Raw genomic sequence first — 10,344 nt, 5'->3', positions numbered from 1 at the left:
ACAATCAAGATTACTCTACCCAGCAAAGCTATCATTCAGAGTTGAAGGTCAGATAAAGAGCTTCACAGACAAGAAAAAGCTAAAGGAGTTCATCACCACCAAACCAGGATTACATGAAATGCTGAAGGGTGTTCTTTAAGAAGAGGAAGAAGAAGAAAAAGGTAAAGATAAAAATTATGAACAACAAAATGACATCAAATACATACCTACCAACAAGTGAATCTAAAAATCAAGTGAATAAAAAATCTGAAGAACAGAATGGACTGGTGAATATAATAGAATCAGGGACATAGAAAGGGAGTGGACTGACAATTCTCAGGGGGGAGGGGGTGTGAGGGGTGTGGGAAGAGACTGGACAAAAATCATACACCTATGGATGAAGACAGTGGCGGGGGGTAAGGGCATGGGGTGGGGTGGGGAATCAGGTGGAGGGGAGCTAGGGGAAAAAAAAGAGAAACACCTGTAATAAACTGAACAATAAAGATTTATTTTTTAAAAAAAAGAGAACACGGCAACTTGCTGGGGATGTTCAGAATGGGAGAATTCTTCATGGAATGGGACTGGCCTACATACACATTACCATGCATAGAGAGCACACCTAGGTTCTCCCCACACGTGCACATACACTGAATGCCAGCACTGCGACAATAAAATGCCCCCACGAATGTCCAAACGTGCCCTTGGCCGCACAGCCCTGCCGAGAACCTCTCCTCATGGCTAAGGTGGCTCCAGCCTCTCCTCCCAGTGGGCAGTGCACAGCCTCTTTTTGTCTTCTCTGTATTGCTTCATCCTTCATCTCTTCCTTCCCACTCCTGCCCAGTCCAGTCCTATGGCCTCATTCCTGGCCCAGCAGAGGCGTCCACCTGGGCTCCCTACTTCTGGCCGCAGCCAGGGAGCCCTCCTAGCACCGCAGTGCAAAGCCCTGTCTCTCTCTGCCACTGCACTCAGATTCAGCCCCACACAACAGTGCTTCTCAGTCTGATCCCAGCTTTCCATGGTAATCGCTCTCCCACCCCCTTCCCATTCTCCAAGCCTCCCCTCCTCCAAACCTCTGCTCTCACCATTCCCCTTCTTGGCCAAACCCCATCACGCATCCCACCGCTGCCCCCATCTTGTCCTTAGGTGCCACCTTACTAGTATTTGCTAGCCTTTCTAGATGTGTGTGGGCAGAAGCAGTGGGCTCTGTCTTACCTGAAACTTCTTGTAGACCCATAACACCACTGTAGCGTGGTTTTCTCCCTCTGCATCAGAATCTCCCCAGAGCAAGGATCAGGACTTTACTGGTCCCCACATTGGAGATCCAAGCAGCTCCAGGCTAGGTTGAGGGTATGGCTACCCGAGGAGGGGCATGGATTCCACGTGGCTTTGTGAAAGGAGACTGACTTGAAGCAGTGGTGGCTCATCAGGTTGCTTCTATGAGGTGGGTAACACAGTATTGGGGCAAAGAGTGAAGGCTGGTGCTATCCTAGGGCCGAGAAGGATGGCAATGTGGTTTCCCAGGTGAGAGCAGAAATGAAAGAAGTCCTGAATCCACTCTGTTGGGAGGTGGTTGGTGCCGTCACTTCCCACCAGAGAGAGAGAAGAGTGGTCACGAGCTTTGTAGAGAGAGCACTGGCCTGGGAGTCCGAAGGCCTGGGTTTGAGTGACCAGCCTTGCTGCCATTCCTATAGAAGTACATGGTGCCTGGTGGCCTGCCTTGCCAGGAGGTCCCAGCGAGAAGGAATTTCACTAATTTGTCTCTGGTTAAATTAAATTCACACTATTACTGTTTGGCCTCATTTTTATCTATTTTTTAACTATTTTATCTTATTTTTTTACAATATATAAAAAAATCTATTACTAGATTGTAGATTCAAAATAATTAGCCACTTACATACAATAAGCATTAATATTTCAAGAAAAACGATTTTAAATATAATAATATTACATACAATAAACATCAATATTTTAAATATATTACCAAAACTAGTATAATATTACAAAAGTTGTAGGAAATATTAAAATCTGCAAATAACAGGATTACTTCTATTATATTCTAAAACTAGAGGCCAGGTGCATGAATTCGTGCACCAGTGTGGTCCCTCTGCCTGGCCTGCGGGATCAGTCTGAAACTGGCTCTCCAACATCCCTTGAGGGGTCCCGGGTTACGAGAGGGCACAGGCCAGGCCAAGGGACCCCACCAATGCACGATCGGGGCCGGGAAGGGACACAGGAGGTTGGCCAGCCGGGGAGGGAACGTGGGAGGGCTCCAGGGCGTGTCCAGCCCATCTCACTCAGTCCCGATAGGCCGGACCCCAGCAGCAAGCTAACATACCAGTCAGAGAGTCTGCCCCCTGGTGGTCAGTGCACATCATTGTGAGTGGTTGAGCAGCCTTAGCATATCATTAGTATATTACGCTTTGATTGGTTGAACGGCCGACTGGTTGACCAGACACTTAGCATATTAGGCTTTTATTATATAGGATATTTTTTTCCTCTGGCTCTATTTTTGTTCATCAGTTTGTTTTTCATTATATTCCACAAATGAGTGAGATCATGTGATATTTATCTTTCTCCGACTGGCTTATTTCACTTAGTAGAATGCTCCCCAAGTCCATCCATGCTGTTGCAAATGGTAAGAGTTCCTTCTTTTTTACAGCAGTGTAGTATTCCATTGTATAGATGTACCACAGTTTTCTAATCCACTCATCTGCTGATGTTCACTTAGGCTGTTTCCAAATCTTAGCTATGGTAAATTGTGCTGCTATGAACATAGGGGTGCATATATTCTTCCTGATTGGTGTTTCTGATTTCTTGAGATATATTCCTAGAAGTGGGATTACTAGGTCAAATGGGAGTTCCATTTTTAACTTTTTGAGGAAATTCCATACTATCTTCCACAGTGGCTGCAACAGTCTGCATTCCCACCAGTAGTGCACAAGAGTTCCTTTTTCTCCACATCCTCTCCAGCAGTTGTCGTTTGTTGATTTGTTGATGATAGCCATTCTGGCAGGTGTAAGATAGTACCTCGTTGTTTTGATTTGCATCTCTTGGATGATTAGTGACTTGGAGCATGTTTTCACATGTCTCATGGCCTACGGTATGTCCTCTTTCGAAAAGTGTTTATTTAGGTCCTTTTTTGGCCTCATTTTTTTTTAAATATATTTTATTGATTTTTTACAGAGAGGAAGGAAGAGGGATAGATAGTCAGAAACATCGATAAGAGAGAAACATCGATCAGCTGCCTCTTGCACACCTCCTACTGGGGATGTGCCCGCAACCAAGTTACATGCCCTTGACCGGAATCGAACCTGGGACCTTTCAGTCCGCAGGCTGACGCTCTATCCACTGAGCCAAACCGGTTTTGGCTGGCCTCATTTTTAAAACATCAGTCTCGCTAAACATCTCTTGCACCTCCCTCCTAATCCAGATACAGCCTAACAATGTGGCTTCTCATGCATTGTGTTATTAGAGTAGACTATATTATTGTAGAATAATATCCTATATTATCATCCAAAGAAAGATGCCCTTTGTTCAGTATGTTAACCTATCCTATGTCATGCTAACTTATATTTTGTGCTTACTTTTATCCTTTACAGGGCTTTCCCCTTCACTTCTGTCTCCATTGTCATCTCAGCAGGTGCCGGGAATAGAGAGGAGATGAGGCCAGTAGGGTCCGTGAAAGGACTGTAGACAACTCTACCCATCTGTCCTCCTGTCCACCAAGCTTCCTCTTTAGAAAGGTGCCTCCTAGGTCCCACCTTATTCTCAGGGCTCCCACCTCTCCTGTACCCTCAGACCTCCTCTGCCGATTGCTGGGCCACCATGGGAAACAGAATGGAGCAGGCCTGGCAGCAGGGAGGGTTGTGTGTGTGTGTGTGTGTGTGTGTGTGTGTGTGTGTGTGTGTGTGTGTGTTCATGCACTCTGGCAGATGTTACTGCTGCTGCTGCTGTGGTCTGGCAGGAAAACAGCTGTTTAAACCCCTCAGTGTACCTTCATCACGCCCAGGAAGGGGGACTTGCCCAAGGCTAGGAGGGGTTAAGGGCGGTGGAAGTGGAATGGGGGATTTGAAGAGGGAGGGCTCTAAGATTTCCTTCTGGTCATTTTGAATGAGACCAGGTAGCAAGGCAGGAACGGGGAGCCCTGACTCCCAGCTGAAGCTGAGCAGCGGCCTCCCACCCCCACACAGGGCCTGACTCTAATGTCTTCTGATGGGACAGATTGGTGAGCAGGACTATTAGCTGGGCGACATCAAAAGGCATTAATCTCTGGCTCCCGAGCAGCCCAGCACCACATTAGTGCCTCGCACCCAGTCATTATTAAGACTTTAGCCCAAGGGTGTAATAAATGTTTTATGGCATGCAAACCAAGGTAATGGAATGCAAATCCCATAATATAGCCATACATTTATTTTCTAATGGAGCAAATGATGATGTATTTTATCTGAGAGGAGCTACTGATAGGGTCTGCTTGGGAAATGCGAAGTTAGGGACCCAAAGGGTGAGTGGGTGGCCCTCCTTAGTGGGGGCTGGGGGAAGCGACAGTGGGAGCCATGTTGGGACTTCTCAGTGATGGTCAAGCTTCAGTGCTGAGCACCTTCTGGACAAGCCCATCTCCCTTGTCCTCATGCCCCCAAATTCCCTCCTTTTGGGGCATAAATCAAACATTCTGAGCCTTAATTACACCCCCTTTGCAGAGTGCTCCTCCTCCCTCAAGCCCCAACCCCACCCGGAGCTGCATACCAATAAGCTACTCCGCTCATATTGGCTTTCCAAAAATATGGCCGCATTAAGGTGTGAGATGTTAATGGGATCGAGGGGCGCAGGGCTATTTCTCCAGCCGAGTTAGGACTTGGCAGTGGTGCTGTTTTCATTAAGAAACCAACATTGTTCACTTGTAGCCCTGGGCTGGTGGGGAGGCCTGTTGGCTACCCAGGGTGGCTGCAGCCTTGAGATAGGCTTTGGGCAACGGAGCGTCCCAGGTCTTAATGACTGCTACCACTTCAGAAAGAACTTTCCATTATTCCAGTTGTCCAAAAAGAGTACGGGCCTCTTCATTCCCCAATGCCCTCCCTTGTCCTCCCCAGGCCAAGGCACAGTACCCCGCTAACCCTTACTTGCCCTGACTCTATCCCAAAGGGAAAAGTAGAAAGAGGCCATGTCTCCTTGGCCCACCATTGAGTTGGGGGAGAGAAAGGGTGGCTTCCAACTGGTCCCTGTACCTAGAAAGCTTGGGACTCGGGGCCTGGATTAGCAATAGAAAATCTAAGGAAATTGATTCATACAGAAGAAAAGCATGAAAAGCTTTGTTCACTAACTCACGTAAGTGAAAGTTCAGAGATTTTCAAGCCTGAGGCAGGGCTGGATCCAGTCACCCAATGTCCTGATACTGATGCCTAAGGATCTGTTCTGTACCTAGACTTATAGGGACACCAGGAAGTTCAAGGACCTGTCCCTGCTTTCAAGGTACTGATAATCTAAGTGGAGGAAAGGACAAGCATCTGAAAGGAAATTATCAATGTCAGGTACTATATGGTTTAAGGATCACCTGAGTGGTATATCTGAGGGGTTCACAGTATTTTGTATGATTTCTGGGCCGGGGGGTGAGGGATAAGAGATCCATTGAGAAAAAGAGAAGGGAAGTGGAAACCACTGTGCGAGAAGAACCCTGGTAGAGATGTTGCTATGAGCTGAAGGTGTTAAGGACCCTTAAAATTGAAAAGGCAGGACTGGGTTCTTCCCCCAGAGAGCTCATAGTAGGTGCTCAATTCACAATGGCTTCTAAATGCCCTGAAAATAATGATTGTTCTCAGAGGGCTGGGACTAGATCTAGAATTGGCACTTCAGCTCTTGGCAGTGCTTTTGATCTTCTAACATGCCCTCTTTTTTTATAGAATAACATTAACACCAATAATAATTAATTGCGACATTATATCAGGCCCTGTGCTAAACACTTCATTATCTCATTGAATCTTAAAACGACTCTGAGAGGAAAGCACCTTTATGGTTCCCACTGAGGAATAATAATGAGGAAACAAATCTCCGAGTGGGTCTCACCCGAGTAAGAGCTGGGATTGTAACCGGATCTTTCTGTCTCTAGAGCTCATCCTACACAGTGTGTCCCTCCAAATAGAGGTAACAGAGGTCAGAGAAGTAAAGAGCTGTATTGAAGGACACACAACCGGTTGCTGTGGTCAAGGGGGAGCTTCTGGCTCCAGGTCACTGCTGTCTCCTGAGCCACAGTGAATAGCTCTTGGTTTTCACTTGTGTTTATTTTCCTGGTAGGAATCTCCCCAACTCTGAGTACCTGACTTTCAGTCTACCTTCAACCAGTCTGTGCTCAGGAAGAATATCATCTCATCCTAAGGTAAGTCAAATCCTGGATGAACACAAATAAAGTAATAACCTTAAATTGATCGGGTGTCCCAAATGAGTCTAAGCCCACCCTAAATTTGAAGATTCTCCATTGATTTATCTGTGCCTGAGCCTCTATTCAAACATGGATGCAGTCAGTTGATTACCCTTTTGAAGAATACTTGGGCTGGAATGAGTTGCACTGGATTCTGCTCTGGTTTGACCTGGTAAAGCCCCAGAACAGTCCTTTATGGAACATTATCCTTCAAGGCCCAGAGAACAAGCCGAGCCCACCTCTGGAGGAGGAAAGACAGTAGCAATCACCTCTGAATTCTTCATGCTAGATCTCGAGACATGGATGTGAACACTCAGCAACCTGAACAGGGCCAGGTCTAGGATGAGATGAGAGGAACCTCAACTGCAAGATTTAAGGAGACATTCATTCTCAGAGTCACGCAAGTGCAGGCCTTAAAAGGAGTGCCCTAAAATTATGTGCTCTAGGCACGTCTTTTGCCAGGGCCTGACCCTTAATTGCCCTGACTCTATCCCAAGCGGAAAAGCAGAAAGAGGTCCCTGTCTTCTTGGCCCACCATTGAGCTGAGGGAGGGAAAGGATGGCTTCCAACTGGTCCCTGTACCTAAAAAGCTTGGTACTCAGGGCCTGGATTAGCAACCTTAATTCTCAGGAAACTGATTTATACAGAAGAAAAGCATGAACTGTTCGCTAAGTGAAAGTTCAGGGGTTTTCAAGCCTTAGGCTGGGCTGGATCCAGTTTTTTTCTTTCCATCTCTCAGCTCTGCTTTCCTTCAAATTCTTCCTGGGCACAGACTAGCTGAAGTAGACAGAGGGTCACTTGGACCTGGGGTAACATGCACACATTAAAAACCACCAGGTGCGGATTGTGGTGCCCGAGACAGCGTGGCCTGAAGCCAAGCCAAAGGCTCTCCTGCAGGAAGGAATGAAGTCATTCTAAGGCTTCAGAAAGGGATGGCTTCCCTCTAAGGCTCAGGAAGCATCTCCTGAGTGCAGGCAAGATGGTGGCTAGCAGCTCCAGGCCTACTTCTGGCAAACCCCAATGGAAAAAAAGACCTTGTTCCCAGTAGAGGGTCAGGAGCTTGTTCCCAGTAAGAATGGCAGCACCAGCTTCTATTCGCCCAGCTCCAGTCCCATGCTCATCACTGAACTAATCACCATGGCTGGGGCACTAACCTGCTCTGATTGGCTAGTTCTAGTCCTGGGCTGATCCCTGTGGACCCCAGATATTCAACCCCATTTGAAACCACACAGACTTAATGAAACAGAGTGGGTTCCCCAAAGGAGGATCTGGGTGCTCTTGGAGGAGAGATGGGTGCAGAGCAAACAAACTAGAGAGTGGTCGGTCAATCAAGAGTTGGCGACCCCTCTAAAACCCCGGCTGCACCAGACCTTCTCTGGGGACCCACAGCACCTGCCACCCAAATCTGCATAATTTATGAGCATCTTCTGGGAGCTTTCCTCAGACATAACATGCTTCTTGCTCATCTTTGGCCAGCTAACCTTCTCCCCTAAGGGACTGGCCAATGACTTGTGCATTACAGTCACTCAGTAAGAATTTGCTGACGTTATGAAAGAATGAATGAGGAACTGTGCTGAGGCTGGGCCCCAAACTTTTATTAACTGTGAGGTTAAAAGCTATCAAGGATCAGGAGCACCACAAAGGGGCAGAGGGAGTGAGTCAATTAACACCTGCCTTTTTACTTCCAAATCGAATTGTTGCATGAGGTTTAGGGATGATGTAACCACTCGGTAGTAGCGTCGGGGTAGGATTTATGAGCCATGGTATGTGGAGCGATGGTATGTGGAGCGATGGTTTGAGCAGGCAGCTGGTGAGAGGCACTTACCCTGCCTGCCCTTGCTTGGAAGTCTCCCTAAAATAACGGTTATAAGGCATGAAGGTACCTTGGCAATTATAAACCTGTCCCCCTGCATTGAAGGTGGATCTGAATTGAGTCACTTTTTCCTAGGCTGGTGTAGAAGGCTGCTCAGTTCAGGTGTGGCTTCATGCTAGAAAGGGAGGGTGGAAATGTCAGGGAAGGGTAGGCAGGATAGGAGATGAACTCGGCCTTGGGTACCAGGAATGGGACATGACCCCATTGGAGACTTCTTAAATTGGTTTGCATTTGAGTAGGGATTGGTATTAGCAACACGGAGAGTCTGTTTGCTAATGTCCATTCAGTGTCTCCTACCTGAGAGGAACAGGATTAGCCTCTGCTGGAAATTTCTGGGAATGTGGCTGGTATGGCTGGACTCACTGACCGATCGATGGTCTGCTGTAGGCTTGGGAAGGGAGGAAGAAAGCAGGCTTCCCCTCCAGCCCTCCTACCAGTGCTTGGGTCTGAATGATGGATTTTCAACTGGGTCATTAAATGCTGATTAAAGTACTAGAGAAAAGAACAGGAGAAAAAACACATCGAGTGTTGTACATACACACACACTCCCACCCCAGGTCCCCCTTCTCTTTTCTCAAACTGCCTCGAAGTTTGTTCCAACCCTCCACTGGAAATGCTATAAAAGGCCAGGTTAATTAAGTCCTATATATTACCAGCGCAAACACTTCCAACTTTATTCCGGTGGCTCCATGAGTGAGGAGGCAGCCAGGCCAGGTCCAGGCAGCTCAGGGTAATAAAACAGAAGACTCAATTACCTTGTACATTTGCAGTTTTTATAAAATCATTTAAAGTTCTCCCAATGAAAATCACAGTGGAGAGGGACTGGAATCCTGAAATCCAGCAGGAGCTTAGGGAACCAGGGGTTTTAGAGCAGCCACGGGTAAGAAAATCATGTTGGCCACCCCGCTACTGCTGGGCAGGAAGGCCCACTCCACGGGGAAATTCACAGCAAATTATGGAGGAAGGAGAAAAGAAAGGGTACTCCCCAAACATGAATTGCATGGCCACTGGGTTTGGAGTACTATGCTGGGGCTTTACATAACCCATTTCCAGATGAGGAGACTGAGGCAGCAGAATGAGTGTTTGGTACCCAACAAAAGGCACCCAACACCCAGAATCTGCTAGACTCTGATCCCTGCCCCTCCCTTTAAGCTACCAGGCATATTATCTGCATAGCACTGTCTCTGCATTCCATGGTCTGGATTCAAATTCCAGTCCCACCACTACCTGGCTGTGTGCCCTTGGGAAAATTACTTAACCTCTCTGAGCTTTAGTAAGTAGTCTCCTCATCTGTGACAACAATTTTAGGACCTTCCTCACAGCACTATTAAGAGGATGAAATAGGACACTGTATAAAATAGCTCAAAGCCTAGAGTATGATACTTACAGGTTATTATTGTAATTATTACACTATCAACTTGTCATGACCAGCTCATTACATTTCCCAGGGTGGTATCTAGTGAACCAGTTATACTTTAGCACACGAGTGTGAACTAGTCATGCTCATGTGCTAAAGAAAAAGGTCAGAGGAGCTCTCCCAGCTTCGTCCTCTTTACCACAGTGACCTAATTCACAAATAGATTCTCCCACTTCTGAGAATCACCAAAGGGCAAGAACATCTTTCCTACTGAGGAATCCTGTTTATTCCCATGGTTACAACAAAAATAAGAGCTATATATAAGTAAAAAACCTTTTTTTTCCAGTAAATAGAAACTGCTCAGTATTCCTGCTCTTTCAGAAATGGGAATATAAAACTTCAATTCAACAGCAGGTCCCGATGGGAGAAATTATTCTCTGGGCTGTAGCCACAATGACCCAGAACAATGTTTCCCAGAAGGCTGGAAAGAATTAAGCCCAAAGTTCCCTCATCTTGAGCAAATCTCTCAGGGTTTCGGGGGAGGACCTGAGTGGGGGTGGGGCTGAAAGGCTGTGCAGCGGGGGCCATGCTCCGGAGGCAGTGCCTGGCATGAGGTAGGCACTCCGATCGCTATGTGTTGACCAAAAGAATGACATTATAGGTCACCCCTGGGCACCTCGGAGGTCCTCCTGTGTGGAGGAAGAGCTTCCTCTGAGCTGGGCCCAG

The sequence above is a fragment of the Plecotus auritus genome (genome assembly GCF_963455305.1).
Source record: "Plecotus auritus genome assembly, chromosome: 9".
Taxonomy (NCBI): domain Eukaryota; kingdom Metazoa; phylum Chordata; class Mammalia; order Chiroptera; family Vespertilionidae; genus Plecotus; species Plecotus auritus.
Note: the sequence above shows the minus strand (reverse complement) of the source record.